This window comes from Odocoileus virginianus, unplaced genomic scaffold (genome assembly GCF_023699985.2).
Source record: "Odocoileus virginianus isolate 20LAN1187 ecotype Illinois unplaced genomic scaffold, Ovbor_1.2 Unplaced_Scaffold_22, whole genome shotgun sequence".
Lineage (NCBI taxonomy): Eukaryota > Metazoa > Chordata > Mammalia > Artiodactyla > Cervidae > Odocoileus > Odocoileus virginianus.
This window is the reverse complement of record NW_027224284.1, coordinates 302,651-325,366: the sequence shown is the minus strand read 5'-3', so window position 1 is coordinate 325,366 and position 22,716 is coordinate 302,651. Positions and strand designations below refer to the sequence as shown.

At 38.2% G+C, this 22,716-nt stretch overlaps 1 long non-coding RNA gene across 2 annotated transcripts in view; it reads left to right on the top strand.

The window, feature by feature from the left end:
• The first annotated feature begins 1,292 nt into the window (after positions 1–1,292).
• LOC110142356 (uncharacterized) overlaps positions 1,293–22,716 on the top strand; it is a 38,227-nt gene continuing 16,803 nt past the window's right edge. For both annotated transcript variants that reach the window (XR_011486144.1, XR_011486143.1), the window contains exon 1: positions 1,293–1,387. This is a non-coding gene — a long non-coding RNA (uncharacterized lncRNA). The remainder of the gene's footprint in view (positions 1,388–22,716) is intronic.

Below are 22,716 nucleotides of genomic sequence, written 5' to 3'. Positions count from 1 at the left end.
CGGAATAGATTTCCATCTCCAGAGGATCTTCCTGACCCAGGAATCGAGACCCTCCACCCCTCCCCTACATTGCAGGCAGATTCTTTTTACCTCTGAGCAAGGTGGGAAGCCCTGTACTGTCTCTTTAAGAAAGTGAAATCGAAGTCGCTCAGTCTGTTCTGATTCTTTGCGAGCCCATTGAACTGTAGCCTGCCAGGTTCCTCTGTCCATGGGATTTCCCAGGCAAGAATACTGGAGTGGGTTGCCATTTTCTTTCTCTGGGGGATCTTCCCAACCTAGGGATCGAACCCAGGTCTCCCGCATTGCGGGCAGACTCTTTACCATCTGAGCCACCAGGGAATCCCCTACCGTCTCTTTAATTCAGTTCAGTTAAGTCACTCAGTCTTATCCGACGCTTCGGGACCCCATGGACCGCAGCACGCCAGGCCTCCCTGTCCAGCACCATCTCCGGGAACTTGCTCAAACTCATGTCTCTCGAGTCAGTGATGCCATCCAACCATCTCATCCTCTGTTGTCCTCTTCTCCTCCTGCCTTCAATCTTTCCTAGCATTAGGGTCTTTTCCAGTGAGTCAGTTCTTCACATTAGGTGGCCAAAGAATTGGAGTTTCAGCTTCAGCATCAGTCCTTACAATGAATATTCAGGACTGATTTCCTTTAGGATTGACTGGTTGGATCTCCTTGCAGTCCAAGGGACTTTTCAAGAGTCTTCTCCAACACCACAGCTCAAAAGCATCAATTCTTCGACGCTCAGTTTTTTTTTTTTTTTTTAAATAATCCAACTCTCACATCCATACATGACTACTGAAAAAACCCAAACTAGACGGACAACCGCAACAATCTCTTTATTTTTTTATTTTTTAAACTTTTTTATTTTTTTATTTCTTTTTTTCCCCAGTTATTTTTATTAGTTGGGGGCTAATTACTTTACAATATTGTAGTGGTTATTGCCATACATTGACATGAATCAGCCATGGATTTACATGTGTTCTCCATCCTGAACACACCTCTCACCTTCCTCCCCATCCCAGTCTCTTTAAAGCAAACCCAATTTCTGACCACAAGCACATATTTTGTCCCACCGAACTGGACAGATTTTTGCTAGTTGCCGGGGTCCCAGTCTAGTGGCTCTAATGAGTATGTTTTCTCAGTTGCAGCCTGAAGAGCTGAGGTGTTTTACTTTAAGCTAAAGACAAGGGGGTGCAGGAGGGTGGGAAGGTATTGGTATTTAAGGTGGTGGAGGATCTGCCTGCGCCTGGCAGTTACTACAGAAACGTGACTTCAACAAGGCGACCTTGACGACTTTTTAATGGAGACAAAAGCGCCTGGAGAGGAGAGCCCCTTTCGCCTTCAGTTGTTTGGAACTGAGGTTGGAGAGTGAGTACCTACGGTAGGCGCTGTACCGCCCTGGGGTGTGGGGAGACAAAGGGATCCACACACAAGTTGCCTCTTTCCCGCTTTGGGTCTCGGCGGTGCCCCGCTGTCTCGTAGGTAAAGCACTGGGGTCCCGCCCGGCCCCAGTGAGTGCGGTGTCCTGCGCCAGGGGTGTCCTGGAGCCACTTTCTTCCTAAATGCAGGAGCGCGGGAGGTGAGACAGGTAGCGACTCTCTGAGCCTCAACTTTCCCCTCTGTAATATGCGGATGAGAATGTTTTCCCCACAGGATCGCTGAGAACGTTCAGTGATAACACATGAGTAAGCCGATGACCCTCTGGTTATTGCGGGATCATGAACGTCTTTATGAATTCAGGCCACTTTTTATTCCGTTTCCGCTTTGTTGTTAAGGGATAGATGAGAAACGGAGAAGAAAAAGTCCGTGGTGGGAAGCTCGTTGTAACATCTGGTTGTTACGATCACTACCCAATGGTTTTATTGTCATTGTCATAACCCAGTGCTTAGAACGGTGCCGAGCACACAGTTACACCGGTAAACCATGGTGATTGCCGGATATGTCTCTCCCTGTGCAGCCCTCATGCAGATGACCTTGCTCATATCAGGTGTCTGAAGGAAACAGCTTCTGAAGATCAGTGTCCTGGTGACTGATGGAACGTCCACTGCAGGTTAAAGGGCAGCGGTCCTCAGGAGACCCCAACACTTCACATCTTCAGTTGGATATGACGCCTGACTCAAGTGAGTTCATAGATCTGACAAAAGTACGTTGTGGGATATCTCTGTAAGGTTCACAAACTAGCCTAAAAGTAGCTACTTTGATCTACATGGGAAAGAGTTGGAAAGTGGGAATACATTTCATCAGCTGCTACATGCTTTTCAGTCACCCTTGAGGCCCATCTGAGAGAAGACTTTTTTTCCTTTTTTGTGCTGAAAAGCAATGGATTGTCCGATTTGGAAGGCAGTTGGTCTTTAACATTCATTTGTAATAAATAGACTTAAATAAGTAAATATATCTTATAAATAATAATAATCAGTGATTCCCTTGTGTCTCTTATATGGGTATGAAATATGCAGTAGTTAGGACTTTCTAATAATTTGACATTGTAATGTAGATTGTTCTCTGCTGCAAATAGGTTTCTTTTCCTTTTATAATGACATTTTTTTTTTAAAACAGACAGTTTCCAAGTGCTAGTTTAAAATGTCAGCCATAGAATTTATTATTTAAAAACAAGCATTTTTACTTTAGAGTTTGTCCTGACATGATGATAATCAGCCACATTCCCTGAAATAACCAATTCCTGTTAAATATCATTATGATTTCCCTGGGATGTAATATTTTTATTTCTGTACTTCAGAAAGAAATGAACATCAACTTACCCTAAATATTTGGGTATATTTTATTGCATGTGATTAGTTTGGTTATATGGAGCATGACCAATTTGATAAGATATAATGTGGATCTGTTAATACTACAAGAACATAATTGTAAGAATTTTTCACCTGATTAATTTAATTGCATCAGAATTATGAGTATATAAATATATTTCAAATATTTTATTGAGGTATGGTCAACATATAATATACTGTGCATATTTAAAGTATATGGTCTAAGTTTTGATATATGTATGCACCTGTGAATCTAATACTACAGTCAAGATAATGAACATATCTATCATCTCAAAAAGCTTCCTTGTGCTCTTAGGTAATCAGCCCACCAAGCTCTCCTTTGCCTCTCTCTCTACTTCAACCTACCTCATTCACAGGCATCCACTGACTTTTGTCACTATAGATTAGTTTCCCTTTCCTGTAATGTGGAACTATCCCATTATTTGGATATATAACAATTTGTTCTGTCCATTCACCTGTTAATGGATATTTGGATTGTTTCCAATTTGGGGCTCTTGGAAATAAACCTTCTATGAACATTTGTATATAATTCTTTCCTGGGACATATATTTTCTCTTTCTATGTAAATACTTATAAGAGCAATGTCTGGGTCATATGATAGTTGTAAAATTAACTACATAAGAAACTACTAAACTTTTTCCCTGAGTAGTCAGAGCATTTTTCATTGCCACCAGCAGTGTATGAGATATGAGGGTTCCATCCTCCACAACCTTGCCAATATTTGGTATGGTCATTCTTTTTAATTTTGATTGGACTTTCTCAGAGGGGTGTAGTGATTTCTCATAGTTTTCACTTATATTTTCCTAATGACTAATGATGATGAGCATCTTTTCATGTGCTTGTTTGACAGGTGTTTATCTTAGGTGAAGTATCTGTTCAAATCTTTTGTCCACTTATTTATTGAAGTGTCTGTTTTCTACTGACCTTTGTGAGATTTTTAATTCTGGATAGCAGATCTGCAAATTACAAATATTTTCTCTCATTCATTCAATGGCTTGTCTTTTTATTCTCTCAACAGTGTTCTTAGAAGAACGTAAGTTTGAATTTTGTGGAAATTCAGTGCATCAATTCGTTCATGTATGGTTTTGAATTTGCTTTTGATGTCATTTCTAAGAAACCTTTACCAAACCTAAGGTCACAAGAATTTTCTACTGTAATTTTTCTAGAGTTTTAAAATAGTTTTAGCTTTTATGTTTACATCAGTCATTCTTTTTGAGTTAACTTTTGTAGGTAGTGCATTATATGGATCAAAGTTCACACTCAGATACTCAGCCATGTCCAGCTCTTTGCGACCCCAGTGGACTGTAGCCTGCCAGGCTCCTCTGTTCATGGGGTTTCCCAGGCAAGAATACTGGAGTGGGGTGCTATTTTCTCCTTCAGGGAATCTTCCCTATACAGGGATCTATCCCGCGTCTCTTGTATCTCCTGCATTGGCAGGCGGGATTCTTCACCACTAGTGCCACCTGGGAAGCCCCATCTATCACAGTTTATGTGCATATGGCTATCTACTTGTCCCAGTACCATTTGTTGAAAAGACTCCTTTTTCTGCTGAATTGCCTTTGTAGCTTTGTTGAAGATCAGTTGCCCATATATATGTGGGTCTATTTCTAGAATTTTAATTTTGTTCCTTTGATATACATTCCTACCTTCATCCCAATACCACAGTGCCTTGATGACTATAGATATGAGTTTTGAAATAAGATAGTGCTTATCCTCCAGCTTTTTTCTTTTCAAAGTTGCTTTTTGTAGACTAAGCCCTTTGCATTTCAATGACTTTTTAGAATAATCAATTTCTTTAAAAAAATGAACCCTTTAATTTTTATTGGGATTGCAAGGAATATATACATCAGTTTGGGAAGAATAGGCATCTTCACAATACTGAGTCCTCTGACCCAAGAGGATGACATATCCCTTGATTTATTTAGGCCTGCTTTAATTTTCTCAGTAATGTTTTATAGTGTTCAGAGTTTAGAACTTGCACATTGTGGACACAGATGTACAATATAGGTTATCTTTATGTAGTTCAGACTTTTCGATGATATTGTCATGGGAATATTTTTTTTATTATAATTTCCAGGTATTTTCACTGAACGTGTCAGTAGCTGACTATTGCTGGGCAATCTTTGTGGTTGAAAGCACAGGTTACACTAGGATGGAAAAGATACTTGATTTTTAATACCTATATTAGAGTTCTCAAAGAGAACCAATGGGATGTATATATAGAGAGATTTATTTTAAGGAAGTGACTTATTAGTTTGTGGAGTCTGATGGGGGAAGCCGACAGACTGGAGACTCAGGAAAGAGTTTTAGTTGGAGTCTGGAGGTAGTCTGCTGGTGAGTCATGAGGAGCTGATGTTGTAGATGAAGTGCAAAGGAGGGAATTTCCTGGAAGTCCAGGTTTAGGACTCCGCACGTTCACTGCTGAGGACCAGTTGGGGAATCTGTCTAAGCTTCTTTCTAGCTCCTGATGGCAATATTTGCATTTCTTGACTTGGCGCTGTAGAACTCTAACCTCTGCTTGCATCATCACATGATGTTATCCCTGTTCTTCTGTCTTTATGTGGCACCAGTCACATTGTTTTAGGGACAACCCTACTCCAGTATGACCTCATCTTAACTAACTACATCTGCAGCAGCCATAGTTCCAAGTAAGTTTATGTTCAGGTGCACTGGGAATTAAGACTTCAACATATCTTTTTGGGGTGACATTTCAACCCATCATACTCACTGAAACTAGATTCTGGGGATGCAACACAGTGAATAAGAAAGGGCAATATGCCTAGAACTTTTACTCTAGTTTGAGAAACTGGCAATAAGCAGGGAAACAAATCAATAAGCTGGGCTATTTTGTATGGGAATAAATGCTTGCAACAAAATAAAATTCATTAGTAGAAAATTATAAGGACAGGGATTGTTGTAGACACAGTTGTCAGTGAAGCTCTTTCTTAGGACTTGACATTCGAGTTGAGTCCAAATGACAAGCTTTGTTACAGACAAATGGAAACTTTGTAAAAATATCAAAACTTGCATGTCCTTATGAAAATTCTACCATTTATTGAGCTGATATTGTGTGCCTCATGCCATTCTAAGTATTTGCATGTGTCAATTAATTCTCAAAGCAACAACCCATGAGGTAAAGACAGTTCTTAAAGGAGAAAACTGAGGCCCAGAGAGGTTCTTTCATTCTCCCATAGTACAGAGAAAGCCAGCTATCCCAAGGTTTTTGCAGTTGAATTTTTTAAATTATGTAATTCCTCACCATTTATCCTTGTATAAACCAAAACACAAGGCAATGTTTTTTACTTTGAACTTCTTTCTTCTATGATCAGTTCTGTATAATTGGTGTTTTGCAGATGAGGCACTTGAGTGACTATGAGGTGAAGTAAAAGTGTCCAAATTCATACCATTATTTTTTTGTTCAAATTCATACCATTTTATAAGTGGTAGAATGATGGTTTGGACCTGGTCTGTCTCTGGAGCCCACACTCCTCACCATTATACTTAGGAAGAAGAAAGAGACATTTGTTGAACTATGTCAGCCCCTGTTAGGTGTTGTCAGGTGAAAACTATGCTTTGGTAGGCATTTTTGCATATACAGAGTATTTATTTAACAAAAATGTGAAGATAATGATTGTAAAAATTAGAAGATAATATTCATCACAGTTTCTATGCATTAGACAATTTGATATTTTCCATCTTTCTCCTTTTGTTATTCTTATAGATACGTGGTAGTAGCTCAATGTGGTTTTAAGCTTAATTTCTCTGAAATCTTGATCCCTTTTCATTCAGATGTCCTTTTTAAAATCTCCATTTATTTACTTATCAAGCTGGATCTTTTTCCTGTGGAGTCTGCATTCTGGATTACGCTGATTATGTCTCTATTGTGCTGTTGGTTCTACTGGCTCATCCTATTTCCTTTAAATTGGTAATAACTGTACATATAGAGGCTTGCTCAGATTCAGATTTGTGGAAAGAGTACCTGAGATGTGGTGGTGTACTTCCTATAGCCCTGTTTCAGGAGTCTCTTCATTTCTGTTGTCTTTCCTTGTGTCCTTGAGACTGATCACTGGTCCAGGTGTTGTCTGATCCATCTATTATGACATTTCCCATCTGCCTTTTACTCATGTTTTCTTAGCCTCTTAAGATGAAAACCTCAATCTATATTTCATTAATGGTTGCAAATGGTAACATTTTGATTCTATAATTTCTTTTCCATATATTAGCTGGAATTCTTCTATAAGACAAACTTCCTCTCATCAACTATGAGGTTACACTGATGTCTGATTGACACAGAAGAGAGGAATTAATGCTTAATTCTTTTGCAATTTTTCTACTTTTTAAGATGGTGAGTTTTTTCTGTGGGATCCTCCAAAGGTGAAAATTGGGTTGGTGTTTTTTTCTTTTAGAGTGTCATCATACGCTCTAGATGTTTATATACTTGATGTTTTAATCCATTGCAGGTATTAACATTTTTGATGTTCAAATTGTTCTATTTTTGGGCTGTGAGAGCCTTTTGGTTGGCTTCTGAATCTTTAGGTTGGCTGTTGTCTCCTTGACATGTGTTCTGATATGAGAGTTTGGTTCAGACTCATCTGCTGCAATCCCACTTAGTCCTGGAATCAGCCTTTTCTCCAAAGAAGGCCAGTTCCTTTTAGTGTGAAATGTGTCTAATTCAATCTGAGCAAGTAGAGTTGCTCTTTGCTACTGGGTTGGTCATTGTTTCTTGTCCTTTTCAGTACCTGGAGTCAGTAATTATGTATTATATTTTTAATGAGAATATATATCATCTTCCATCCTGAGCTGCTGCTCTGTCATCTTATAGGTAATCACTTTTATGAATTTGAGTTTTAACTTTCAATTTTAAAAAAATATAATCAATTACAATATATATATTTATTTCTCCCCACATTGCAAGGTGGGTTCTTAACCACTGGACCACCAGGGAAGTCCATAACTCAAATTTAATAAAGAGATGTGATGTAGATTCAGGAGTAAGCAGGAAATGAAAACTACCTATATGTCCTTTCATTCTCTTTATACACATATGATGGAGAAGGAAATGGCAGTCCACTCCAGTTTTCTTGCCTGGAGCATTCTATGGACAGAGGAGCCAGCGGACTACAGTCCATAGGGTTGCATAGAGTCAGACATGACTAAGCAACTATCACTCTCACACTCACATACACACTACGAATTCTTTAAAGGGCATTGGGATCATACAACAGTTAGTTTTTATAATCTTCTTCAAAGGAAATTTTTTGTTTCTATTTCTAAAAATTGTCTCTTCTTTGGAAAAAATAACCTATGGAAAATGAAGAGAGATGCCTCTAAGTAGATGTGTGTGACCATATAGTGGGTCATCTAGGAAATGGCATATTGATACCTACCTCACAGATCTGTTGTGAGGAATAATGAACAAACTGATAGAAGATATCAGTTTTTCAATATTGTAAAAGTTCAAGAAATATATGTATAATTTCTCCTGTGTTCTCTCCCAAGAAAAGAGATGACTTAAATAAGAAGAGCTCATAGAAATCATTTGGATTTGAAGGAGCAGAAAGGAAATGTATATGTTATGAATGTTATGCCATGTGTATTCTCTTTCAGAGCTTCTATAGCTTCTAAAATGGACACACCAATTTTCTCAGTTTCTGTGCTGAAGAAGGCATTAAGGGAATCAGCAGATACTATTTTTAGTCACTTTTTATCTGCCATGTTCAAAGTCTTAGAGTTGCCAGGTCTCAGCTAGCTCTAAACAGTGTCTCAGTACCTCCTGAATATGAAACTTCTCTTTCTCCAGGCCTAGTTTTCTGTCTATCATTCACACTGTTGCTCAGCTAGACCTGTACATCCAGAACCTAGGTGAAAGATGACATGATCGCAAGTAGTCCTCCTGTGTTCAGACTAACACTCAGATCCCTCAGTTGGCTTGAGCATGTATGCCATTTTGAATTTTTTTGAAGTGCTGGGCTTTTGTATATTTTCCTTTTCTTTTCTTATTTTTAGTTGCACAAGGAAGGTACTTTATTTTATTTTCCTTTCCTTTTCTTCTCTTTTCCTTTTTTCTAGTGATGAGGTTGCAGTTTTATTTTTAATATTTATTTATTTATTTGGCTGTGTTGGGTCTGAGATGTGGCATGTGGGATCTTTATTGTGGCATATGGGCTCTTCATTGTGGCTTCTCTCTAGTTGTGGCCTGCAAGCTTAGTTGCCCCCCACAACATGTGGGATCTTAGTTTCCTGACCACGGATCAGACCCACATCCTCTGCATTGGAAGGTGGATTTTTAGCCAGTGGGTCATCAGGGAAGTCCCAGGAAGGTACTTTAAAGTTTATTTCATTCTCACATGTTGATTGTGCCTGGGGACTTTGTCTGATTGAAACTATGACTAAACTTTCCCCTGAATCCTGCTGTTTAAGCATTCTCCCCTCGGGTTGCTGTGGGGCTGGGCGATATCATGCAGACCCTCATGTTTTCCTCTCCCTTGGAGCTCACTCCTTGGCTAACTGGTGGTTAAAACCATGGCTTGCTCTTAGCTCAAGGGGCTTTAATTGTGAGAGTACAGAAGGAAGCATCTTGTGAAGCTGATTTTATCTCACAACCTTTACTAAAATCCTGGGAAGTGTAGATGTCATTGGACTGCTGCATGTAAGCTCTATTTGAGAGACATGATTGCCACTCCTTTAGGCATGTCTAATTCTCTTGACATTGCCCACTGGGAATGTCATGTGGTAGATTCAAAAATTAGTTCTGAGACCACTTGTTACCTAATTCCTATGGCTTAGGGATTCCCCATTTTGACACTGACCCACTTTCCTATGGGAAGGGCTAAGGATATTTATTCTTACTATATTTTGCACTTCCAAAACCAAGCACTTTGTTGTAGATAAAACTGGGCATCAACACATGAAGGGAAAAAAAGTCATTAAAATTCTTAAAGGTCTATTTCTTATGGATAAGAACTGTCTACATTTGACTACATTTTTTTTTCCAGAAATTGTACTATGCCAGTATAATTATGCATTTTTAAGAATAGCAATGATGTAAAATCCTTCTTATGGTTTTACAAGCTACTTTTTTATGATAAACACCGTAGGTCAATTCAAGCCAATCAGTATAAGCTCACAGAATAATAAAAATGATCCTGTAATTTCTAATGATTCATTTAGGTATGATAATAATAAGAATTGTACATATTTATTCCTGACCTCTTCACTACCTAGCACTGTTGTACATGTTCAACCTACACTTAGTCTTTTCCTCCTCACCACAGCCTAGGAGGAGATACTGTGCCCCGACTTTGTTTTTTCTTTTTTTTGGCTGCACCATGGGGCATGTGGGATCCTTAGTTCCCAGACCAGGGATGAAACCTGCAAAATATGGAGTCTTCACCACTGGACCACTAGGGAAGCCCGTGTTGTCGGACTTTAACCATCAGGGAAGTAAGGCACAGTGAGGGTAGGGCTAGCCGGTCCCAAGACCAAGATGTGAACAGATTCTGTGTGATCTCTGAGCCCCACATGTAACCAGTACACAGTACTGCTTCTCACCTGATAAGACCCTCAGCCTCACTGTTCATCAGGGCAAAGCAAAACTAATCAAACTGAGGTACAACACTTTTGCCCCAGTTAAATCGGTAGGAATTTAAAATATTGATAGTAAGTAGTATGGTTTGCAATTTGGGGAATTGTGTCCTGTTATACTGTGGAATGGGCTCCCCAACATCTTATTATCCCTTCCTGTGCCTCAGGTATGGTCCTGTTCTAAATATATGGCTCTCTTGTAGGCAGAGCAAAGATTGCTTGTGTTCCTCAGTGATTTTATTATTCTCTGTATTTACAAGAGTAACACAGGTTTATAGGTTAAAAAATGGAACATATAAATGGAAATAAAATAAAAATACCCTAAATATAGCACTCAAAGATAATCCTTGCTAATGTTTTCATCTGGGTTATATGGGTCCCAAAGCTTTCTTATATGGGAATGTGTGTATTCATACATGTACAGAGGCATTCATTTGCTCTGTACAAAAGGTAAGACCTCATTTTAGATTTTTAATCTGCTTATATCACTGTAGTGGGTTGAATTATATTCCACAACAAGATATGTCCAAGTCTTAACCCATACCTGTGATTGCAGCCGTACTTAGAAGTATGGTCTGAGCATATGTAATTGAGATGAGTTCATACTGAATTTAGGGTGGTCCCTAAAACCAATGACTGGTGTCCTTATAAGAGAAAGGAGAGAAAAAAAAAAGAGAGGGTGATTTCACACACAAGGAAGAAGGCCATGTAAAGAAAGATGGAGGCAAAGACTGGAGTCTGCTGCTCTAATATGGCCCTGTCAATATCCTACTTTTGGACTGTGGTCTCCAGAAGTGAGAGAGGGAAAAAGTTCTGTTGTTTTAAGCCATGAATTTCATGTTTTCTTTTTTATTGCCAGTTCAGAAAAGTATAAAAGTTAATGTGCAGGAGCCATGTCATCTCAGATTTAACCATTGACTTTCCCCATATTTTCCTCTTATTTCCAGTTCAGAGTTAGTGAGTAAGTGCTAATGGAATAGTATAGGTTTCAAGCTCAATATATATTTACTGATTAGTGTATGAATGAGTGATACAAAGAAATGGTAGTATTAGGAAACTAATACACTCAGTAAAAACATCCCTCAAATGTCACTGAATATGAATAAAAATCAGTGTAAACCCTATTTTTCACAACTGCCAGGATAGTAGTATCAATAAAGATAGAGAAAACAAAATACAAAATTGGCTAAAATTGTATTTGTGCCAAGTCTTTTTTATGTATCATATGCCAAGTCTTATTCATATATCAGTTCTTCAGTGCTCACAGCACCTCTATGAGGTAGATACAATTGCTTATACTCATTTTATTGATTAAAAAATTGTGGAACAGAAAAATAAGGATTTGGCCCAGGACTGCACAGTTAGGCAGCAGGTCATCTTGGGTTTGAACCCAGCACCTCCTGCTCCAGAGCCTGGGAAACTGTTGAAGATTTGATATTAAGCAATAGGAGCAATGTGTACAAACATGCATATTTTATATGGTTATTAAAAGAACTTTCAAGATGTTAACATATTTATACAAAATATCTGAACCTGGAGACAAAAAAGAGACTTGTGACCTTGGTGAGAGCACATTCATTGCAATTATGGGGACAAAAACTACAGTGCGGTAAGGTAAGGGGTCGGTAGGAAGAGAAACATATTAAAAACCAAATGCAGAAATGCTTTCTGGAACTTTGATGTTGAAGGGTGGGGGAGAAAGGAGAAAAGAGAGAGAAAGAAGGCCTGTGATTGTATGGGGATGAGAGGTACAAACAGGGATTAAAAAAATATTTTTTCACTTCTTAAAAGTACAAAGTTAATTTGCTGGAGCCATGTCACCTCAGAGCAACCACTGACTTTTCTCATATTTTCCTCTTATTTCCTCTTTAGAGCTAATGTTTTGTTAGTTCGGTTCAGTCGCTTAGTCCTGTCTGACTCTTTGTGACCCCATGTACTATAGCACGCCAGGCTTCCATGTTCATCACCAGCTCCCGGAACATGCTCAACTCATGTCCATCAAGTCAGTGATGCCATCCAACCATCTCATCCTCTGTTGTCCCCTTCTCCTCCTGCCTTCAATCTTTCCCAGCACCAGGGTCTTTTCCAATGAGTCAGTTCTTTGCATCAGGTGGCCAAAATATTGGAGTTTCAGCATCAGTCCTTCCAATGAATATTCAGGACTGATTTCCTTTAGGATTGACTGGTTTGATCTCCTTGCAGTCCAAGGGACTCTCAAGAGTCTTCACCAACACCACAGTTCAAAAGCATCAATTCTTTGGCACTCAGTTTTCTTTATAGTCCAACTCTCATATAAGACTACTGGGAAAACCATAGCTTTGACTACATGGACATTTGTCGGCAAAGTAATGTCTCTGTCTAGTTTGGTCATAGATTTTCTTCCAAGGAGCAAGTGTCTTTTGATTTCATGGCTGCAGTCACCATCTGCAGTGATTTTGGAGCCCAAGAAAATAGTCTGTCACTGTTTCCATTGTTTCCCCATCTATTTGCCATGAAGTGGTGGGACCAGATGCCATGATCTTCATTTTTTGAGTGTTGAGTTTTAAGCCAGCTTTTTCACTCTCCTCTTTCACTTTTATCAAGAGGCTCTTCAGTTCCTCTTCACTTTCTGCCATAAGGGTGGTGTCATCTGCATATCTGAGGTTATTGATATTTTTCCCAGCAATCTTGATTCCAGCTTGTGCTTCATCCAGCCAGGCATTTCACATAATTTGCACTCTGCATATAAGTTAAATAAGCAGGGTGACAATATACAACCTTGATTTACTCCTTTCCTGATTTGGAAACAGTCTGTTGTTCCATGTCCAGTTCTAACTGTTACTTCTTGACCTGCATACAGGTTTCTCAGGAGGCAGGTCAGCGGTGGTCTGGTATTCCCATCTCTTTAAGAATTTTCCACAGTTTGTTGTGATCCACACAGTCAAAGGCTTTGACGTAGTCAATAAAGTAGAAGTTGATGTTTTTCTGGAACTCTTGCTTTTTCTGTGATCCAGTGGATGTTGACAATTTGATCTCTGGTTCCTCTGCCTTTTCTAAATCCAGCTTGAACATCTGGAAGTTCACAGTTCATGTACTGTTGAAGCCTGGCTTGGAGAATTTTGAGCATTACTTTGCTAGCATGTGAGATGAGTGCAACTGTGCAGTAGTTTGAACATTCTTTGGCATTGCCTTTCTTTGGGATTGGAATGAAAACTGACCTTTTCCAGTCCTGTAGCCACTGCTAGTTTTCCAAATTTGCTGACATATTGAGTGCAACACTTTAACAGCATCATCTTTTAGGATTTGAAATAGCTCAACTGAAATTCCATCACCTCCACTAGCTTTGTTTGTAGTGATGCTTCCTAAGGCCCACTTGACTTCATATTCCAGGATGTCTGGCTCTAGGTGAGTGATCACACCATCATGATTATCTGGGTCATGAAGATCTTTTTTGTATAGTTCTTCTGTGTATTCTTGCCACCTCTTCTTAATATCGTCTGCTTCTGTTAGGCCCATACCATTTCTGTCCTTTATTGTACCCATCTTTTCATGAAATTTTCCCTTAGTATCTCTAATTTTCTTGAAGATATCTCTAGTCTTTCACATTCTATTGTTTTCCTCTATTTCTTTGCATTGATCACTGAGGAAGGCTACCTTATCTCGTCTTGGTATTCTTTGGAACTTTGCATTCAAATGGGAATATCTTTCCTTTTCTCCTTTGCCTTTCACTTCTCTTCTTTTCTCAGCTATTTGTAAGGCCTCCTCAGACAACCATTTTGCCTTTTTGCATTTCTTTTTCTTGGGGATGGTCTTGATCACTGCCTCCTGTACAATGTCACGAACCTCCATCCATAGTTCTTCAGGCACTCTGTCTATCAGATCTAATCCCTTGAATCTATTTTTTACTTCCACTGCTTTTTTTGACTATGCCAAAGCCTTTGAGGGTGTGGATCACTACAAACTGTGGAAAATTTGTAAACAGATGAGAATACCAGACCATCTTACCTGCCTCCTGAGAAATCTGTATGCAGGTCAAAAAGCAATAGTTAGAACTAGAAATGGAACAACAGACTGGTTCCAAATCAGAAAAGGAGTATGTCAAGGCTGTATATTGTCACCCTGCTTATTTAACTTGTGTGCAGAGTACATCATGAGAAATGCTGGGCTGGATGAAGCACAGCTGGAATCAAGATTGCCAGGAGAATATCAATAACCTCAGATATGCAGATGACACTACACTTATAGCAGAAAGCGAAGAACTAAAGAGCCTCTTGATGAAAGTGAAAAAGTGAAAAATTTGGTTTAAAACTCAACTTTCAGAAAACTAAGATCATGGCATCTGGTCCCATCACTTCATGGCAAATAGATTGGGAAACAGTGGAAATAATGAGAGGTTTAATTTTGGGGGGCTCCAAAATCACTGCAGATGGTGACTGCAGCCATGAAATTAAAAGATGCTTGCTCCTTGGAAGAAAAGTTATGACAACCTAGACAGCATATTAAAAAGCAGAGATATTACTTTGCTGACAAAGGTCCATCTAGTCAAAGCTATGGTTTTTCCAGTAGTCATGTATGGATGTGAGAGTTGGACTATAAAGAAAGCTGAGCGCTGAAGAATTGATGCTTTTGAACTGTGGTGTTGGAGAAGACTCTTGAGAGTCCCTTGGACAACAAGGAGATCCAACCAGTCCATCCTAAAGGAAATCAGTCCTGAATATTCATTGGAAGGACTGATGCTGAAGCTGAAACTCCAATACTTTGGCCACCTGATGCGAAGAACTAACTCATTTGAAAAGACCCTGATGCTGGGAAAGATTGAAGGCTGGAGGAGAAGGGGACAACAGAGGATGAGATGGTTGGATGGCATCACTGACCCAATGGACATGAGTTTGAGTAAACTCCACGAGTTTTTGATGGACAGGGAGGCCTGGCGTGCTGCGGTCCATGGAGTCACAGAGAGTCCAACGTGACTGACTGACTGAACTGTATAATTATAAGGGATTTGATTTAGGCCATACCTGAATGGTCTAGTGGTTTTCTCTACTTCAATTTAAGTCTGAATTTGCAAAGGTGATAGAAAGTGTGTTAGAAGGTGTTCTAGTGGGGAGGGAGGTGGGAGGGGGGTTCAGGATGGGGAACACATGTACATCCATGGCTGATTCATGTCAATGTATGGCAAAAACCACTACAGTATTGTAAAGTAATTAACCTCCAACTATAAAAAATAAAGGAAAAAAAATTTCAGACTAAAAAAAAAAAAAGTAGATTTCCTATAATCAAAAAAAAAAAAAAAAGTGTTCTAGTTTAGAACCTTTTGAAATGGTGTTAGATAGTGTTCTAATTTCAGTCTTTTATACATGGTTGACCAGTTCTCCCAGCAGCACTTGTTAGAGATTGTCTTTTCTCCATTGTGTATTTGCACCTCATTTGTTAAATATTAGGTGTCCATAGGTGCATGGGTTTCTCTCTGAGCTTTCTTTAGTGTTCCATTGATCTATATTTCTCTCTTTGTGCTGGTACCATACTCTCTTGATGATTGTAGCTTTGTAGTATAGTCTGAAGTCAGGAAGGTTGATTACTCTAGTTCTATTCTTCTTTCTCAAGAATCCTTCAGCTATGTTTTGTTATGTTTCCATATGAATTGTGAAATTATTTGTTCTAGTTCTGTGAAGAATACCATTGGTAGCTTGATAGGGATTGCATTCAACCTATAGATTGCTTTGGGTAATATACTTATTTTAACTTTATTGATTTTTTTAAATGCTGAATATGGTATATCTTTACATCTATTTGTGTCATCTTTGATTTTTTTCATCAGTATTTTATATTTTTCTACATATAGCTCTATTGTTTTTTTAGGTAAATTTATTCCAAAGTGTTTTATTCGTTTCATTGCAATGGTGAATGGAATTGTTTCCTTAATTTCTCTTTCTGTTTTTCATTGTTAGTGTATAGAAATGCAAAGGATTTCTGTGTATTAATTTTATATCCTGCAACTTTACTATATTCATTGATTAACTCTAGTAATTTTCTGGTGGTATCTTTAGGGTTTTCTATGTAGAGGATCATGTCATCTGCAAACAGTGAGAGTTTTACTTCTTTTCCAATCTGGATTCCTTTTATTTCTTTTTCTTCTCTGATTGCTGTGGCTAGGACTTCCAAAACTATGTTGAATAGTAGTGGTGAGAGTGGGCACCTTTGTCTTGTTCCTGATTTTAGAGGAAATGCTTTCAATTTTTTGCCATTGAGGATAATATTTGCTGTGGGTTTGTCATATATGGCTTTTATTATGTTGAGGTATGTTCTTTCTGTGCCTGCTTTCTGGTGAGTATCTTTCAATTTATTAATATGGTGTATCACATTGATTGATTTGTGATATATTGAAGAATCTTTGCATCCCTGGGATAAAGCCCACTTGGTCATGATATATGATTTTTGTCATATGTTGTTGGATTCTGTTTGTGAGAATTTTGTCAAGGATTTTTGCATCTATATTCATTAGTGATATTGCCCAGTAGTTTTTTTTTTTTTTTTGGTGGCACATTTGTCTGGTTGTGGTATTAGGGTGACGATGGCCTAATAGAAGGAGTTTACCTTCCTCTGCAATTTTCTGGAAGAGTTTGAGTAGGATAGGTGTTAGCTCTTCTCTAAATTTTTGGTAGAATTCACCTGTGAAGCCATCTGGCCCTGGGCTTTTGTTTGTTGGAAGATTTTTTATTACAGTTTTGATTTCTGTGCTTGTGATGGGTCTGTTAAGATTTTCTATTTCTTCCTGGTTCAGTTTTGGAAGGTTATACTTTTCTAAGAATTTGTCCATTTCTTCCAAGTTGTCCATTTTATTGGCATATAATTTACTCATAGTATTCTCTTAAGATCTTTTGTTTTTCTGGGTTTTCTGTTGTGATTTCTCCATTTTGATTTCTAATTTTCTTGATTTGCTTCTTCTCCCCTTTTTTCTTGATGAGTCTGGTTTTATTTTATTTTATTTTATTTATCTTCTCAAAGAACCACCCTTTAGTTTTGTTGATCTTTGCTCTAGTCTCTTTCATTTCTTTTTCATTCATTTCTGCTCTGATATTTATGATTTCTTTCCTTCTACTAACTTTGGGGTTCTTCTACTCTTCTTTTTCTCATTGCTTTAGGTGTAAATTTAGGTTGTTTATTTGATGTTTCTCTTGTTTCTTGAGGTAGGCTTGTATTGCTATGAACCTCCCTCTTAGCACTGCTTTTACTGAATCCCATAGGTTTTGGGTTGTCGTGTTTTCATTTTCATTTGTTTCTATGCATATTTTGATTTCCTTTTTGATTTCTTCCATGATCTGTTGGTTATTCAGAAGGGTGTTGTTTACCCTCCATATATTTGTGTTTTTTATAGTTCTTTTTCCTGTAGTTGACATCTAATGTTACCTCATTGTTATCAGAAAAGATGCTTGAAATGATTTCAAGTTTTAAAAATTTACCAAGGCTAGATTTATGGCCCAGGATGTGATCTATCCTGGAGAATGTTCCATGTGCACTTAAGAAAAAAGTGAAATCCATTGTTTTTGGGTGAAATGCCCTGTAGATATCAATTAGGTCTAACTGGTCCAATGTATCATTTAAAGCTTGTGTTACTTTGCTAGTTTTCTGGCCGGGTGATCTATCCATCAGTGTGAGTGGGGTATTAAAGTCCCCTGCTATATTGTGTTACTGTTAATTTCCCCTTTCATACTTGTGAGCATTTGACTTACATATTAAGGTGCTCTTATGTTGGCTGCATATATATTTATGATTGTTATATCTTCTTCAATTGATCCTTTGGTCAATATGTAGTGTCCTTCTTTGTCTCTTATCACAGTCTTTATTTCAAAGTCTATTTTATCTGATATGAGTATTGCTACTCCTGTTTTCTTTTGGTCTCCATTTGCATGAAATATCTTTTTCCAGCCCTCTCACTTTCAGTCTGTATGTGTCCCTAGGTTTGAGGTGGGTCTCTTGTAGACAGCATATATAGGGGTCTTGTTTTTGTATCCATTTGGCCAGTCTTTGTCTTTTGGTTGGAGCATTTAACCCATTTACATTTAAGGTAATTATTGATAAGTATGATCCCATTACCATTTACTTTGTTGTTTTGGGTTCATTTTTATAAACCTTTTCTGTGTTTCCTGTCTAGAGAAGATCCTTTAGCATTTGTTGAAGAGCTGGTTTGGTGGTGCTGAATTCTCTCAGCTTTTGCTTGTCTGTAAAGCTTTTGATTTCTCCTTCATATTTGAATAGGATAGTTGCTGGGTAGAGGAATCTTGGTTGTAGGTTTTTCTCTTTCATCACTTAAGTATGTCCTGCCATTTTTTCTGGCCTGAAGAGTTTCTGTTGAAAGATCAGCTGTTATCCTTATGGGGATCCCCTTGTGTGTTATTTGTTGCTTTTCCCTTGCTGCTTTTAATATTTGCTCTTTGTGTTTGATCTTTGTTAGTTTGATTAATATGTGTCTTGGGGTGTTTCACCTTGGGTTTATCCTGTTTGGGACTCTCTGGGTTTCTTGGACTTGGATGGCTATTTCCTTCCCCATTTTAGGGAAGTTTTCAACTATTATCTCCTCAATATTTTCTCATGCCCTTTCTTTTCATCTTCTTCTTATGGGATGCCTATGATTTGAATGTTGGGGCATTTAATGTTGTACCAGAGGTCTCTGAGGTTGTCCTCATTTCTTTTAATTCTTTTTTCTTTTTTCCTCTCTGCTTCATTTATTTCCACCATTCTGTCTTCCACCTCACTTATCCTCTCTTCTACCTCAGTTTTTCTACTGTTGGTTCCCTCCAAAGTGCTTTTAATCTCAGTTATTGCATTGTGTATTATTGATTGACTCTTCTTTTTTCCTTCTAGGTGTTTGTTAAATATTTCTTTTATCTTCTCAACCCTTGTCTCTAGTCTATTTTTCCGTAACTCCATTTTGTTTTCAAGATTTTGAATCATCTTTACTATCATTCTGAATTCTTTTTCAGGTAGACTCCCTATCTCCTCCTCTTTTGTTTGGTTTGGTGGGTTTTTTATCATGTTCCTTCACCTGCTGAATATTTCTCTGCCTTTTCATTTTGTTTAGATTGCTGTGTTTGGGGTGCCCTTTCTTCAGGCTGGAAGTTCATGGTCCTATTAATTGTGGAGACTACTATCTGTGGGTGAGTTGGACCAGTGGCTTGTCAAGGTTTCCTGGTTTCGGGAAGTTGTGTTCTGTGTTCTGGTGGGTAGAGCTGGATCTTTTCTCTCTGGAGTGCAATGAAGTGTCCAGTAGTGAGTTTTGGGGTGTCTGTGGGTTCAGCATAGCTTTGGGCAGCCCATCTTTTAATGTTCAGTGTTATGTTCCTGTTTTGCTGGAGAATTAGCATGGTGCATCTTGCAATGGAACTTGTTGACTCTTGAGTGGAACTTGGTTTCAGTGTAGATATGGAGACTTCTGGGTGAACTCTTGTCTTAACTTTCACAACCAGCTACATCCACAACTGTGCATTGTTTCCACTTTGTCTCATGCTCTTCATTCCTTCTGGAACTATTTCTCTGCTCTTCTCCAGTAGTATATTGGACACCTGCCGACCTGGGGAGTTCATGTTTATTTTCTTAGGTCTTAGTTCTACATTTCATGATTTACGGCATGCTTTACTTGTATTTTTAATATATTTAAATATGTTTAAATATAAATTAATATTTAAGTATACTACACTTTGAGTTATTTTTTTCTATAAGTTGTGAGGTATGTGTTAGAGTCCATTTTTTTAGTTATGCATGTCCAGTTGTTTTGGTTTTATTTTTTCTTTTGCAATATACTTTTCTTGGGATTTTCTTCATAGACAATAATGTCATCCACAAAGATGAAAGAAATTTTTTTACATTACAATTTGTATGTCTTTTATTTCTGTTCTTTTTACTTTGCCTTCTTGTACCAAATAAGATTTTCATTATGAAAATGGAACTTATGAAAATGGGGAGTTCATCTTTCAGTGTCATATCTTTTTGCCTTTTCATACTGTTCATGGGGTTCTCAAGGCAAGAATACTGAAGTGGTTTGCCATTCCCTTCTCCAGTGGACCACGTTTTGTCAGAACTCTCCACCATGACCCATCTGTCTTGGGTGGCCCTACACAGCATGGCTCATAGTTTCATTGAGTTAGACAAGACTGTGATCCATGTGATCAGTTTGGTTAGTTTTCTGTGACTGTGGTTTTCATTCTGTCTGCCCTCTGATGGATGAGGATAAGAGGCTTATGGAAGCTTCCTGATGGGAGGGACTGGCTGTGGGGAAAACTGGGTCTTGCTCTGGTGGGTGGGGCCATGCTCAGTAAATCTTTAATCCAACTTTCTGTTGATGGGCTGTGTTCCCTTCCTGTAGTTTGGCCTGAGGCCCAACTATGGTAGGGGTAATTGGGATAATGGTGATGTCCTTTCAAAAGGACTTATGCCAGAGGGTCCCCTTTTCTCCACACCCTCTCCAGCATTTATTGCTTGTAGACTTTTGGATAGCAGCCATCCTGACTGGCGTATAATGGTACCTCATTGTGGTTTTGATTTGCATTTCTCTGATAATGAGTGATGTTGAGCATCTTTTCATGTGTTTGTTAGCCATCTGTATGTCTTCCTTGGAGAAATGTCTGTTGAGTTCTTTGGCCCATTTTTTGATTGGGTCATTTATTTTTCTGGAGTTGAGCTGGAGGAGTTGCTTGTATATTTTTGAGATTAATCCTTTGTCTGTTGCTTCGTTTGCTATTATTTTCTCCCAATCTGAGGGCTGTCTTTTCACCTTGCTTATAGTGTCCTTTGTTGTGCAAAAGCTTTTAAGTTTCATTAGGTCCCATTTGTTTATTTTTGCTTTTATTTCTGAAATTCTGGGAGGTGGGTCATAGAGGATCCTGCTGTGATTTATGTCAGAGAGTGTTTTGCCTATGTTCTCCTCTAGGAGTTTTATAGTTTCTGGTCTTACATTTAGATCTTTAATCCATTTTGAGTTTATTTTTGTGTATGGTGTTAGAAAGTGTTCTAGTTTCATTCTTTTACAAGTGGTTGACCAGTTTTCCCAGCACCACTTGTTAAAGAGGTTGTCTTTTTTCCATTGCATATCCTTGCCTCCTTTGTCAAAGATAAGGTGACCATAGGTTCGTGGATTTATCTCTGGGCTTTCTATTCTGTTCCATTGATCTATATTTCTGTCTTTGTGCCAGTACCATACTGTCTTGATGACTGTGGCTTTGTAGTAGAGTCTGAAGTCAGGCAGATTGATTCCTCCAGTTCCATTCTTCTTTCTCAGGATTACTTTGGCTATTCGAGGTTTTTTGTATTTCCATACAAATTGTGAAATTCTTTGTTCTAGTTCTGTGAAAAATACTGTTGGTAGTTTGATAGGGATTGCATTGAATCTATAGATTACTTTGGGTAGTATAGCCATTTTGACAATATTGATTCTTCCAATCCATGAACACGGTGTATTTCTCCATCTGCTTGTGTCCTCTTTGATTTCTTTCATCAGTGTTTTATAGTTTTCTATATATAGGTCTTTCATTTCTTTAGGTAGATATACTCCTAAGTATTTTATTCTTTTTGTTGCAATGGTGAATGGTATTGTTTCCTTAATTTCTCTTTCTGTTTTCTCATTGTTAGTGTATAGGAATGCAAGGGATTTCTGTGTGTTAATTTTATATCCTGCAACTTGACTGTATTCATTGATTAGCTCTAGTAATTTTCTGGTAGAGTCTTTAGGGTTTTCTATATAGAGGATCATGTCATCTGCAAACAGAGAGAGCTTCACTGCCTCTTTTCCTATCTGGATTCCTTCTACTTCTTTTTCTGCCCTGATTGCTGTGGCCAAAACTTCCAAAACTATGTTGAATAGTAGTGGTGAGAGTGGGCACCCTTGTCTTGTTCCTGATTTCAGGGGAAATGCTTTCAATTTTTCACCATTGAGGGTGATGCTTGCTGTGGGTTTGTCATATATAGCTTTTATTATGTTGAGGTATGTTCCTTCTATTCCTGCTTTCTGGAGAGTTTTAATCATAAATGGATGTTGAATTTTTTCAAAGGCTTTTTCTGCATCTATTGAGATAATCATATGGTTTTTATCTTTCAATTTGTTAATGTGGTGTATTACATTGATTGATTTGCGGATATTAAAGAATCCTTGCATTCCTGGGATAAAGCCCACTTGGTCATGATGAATGAGTTTTTTAATATGTTGTTGGATTCTGTTTGCTAGAATTTTGTTAAGGATTTTTGCATCTATGTTCATCAGTGATATTGGCCTGTAGTTTTCTTTTTTTGTGGCATCTTTGTCTGGTTTTGGAATTAGGGTGATGGTGGCCTCATAGAATGAGTTTGGAAGTTTACCTTCTTCTGCAAT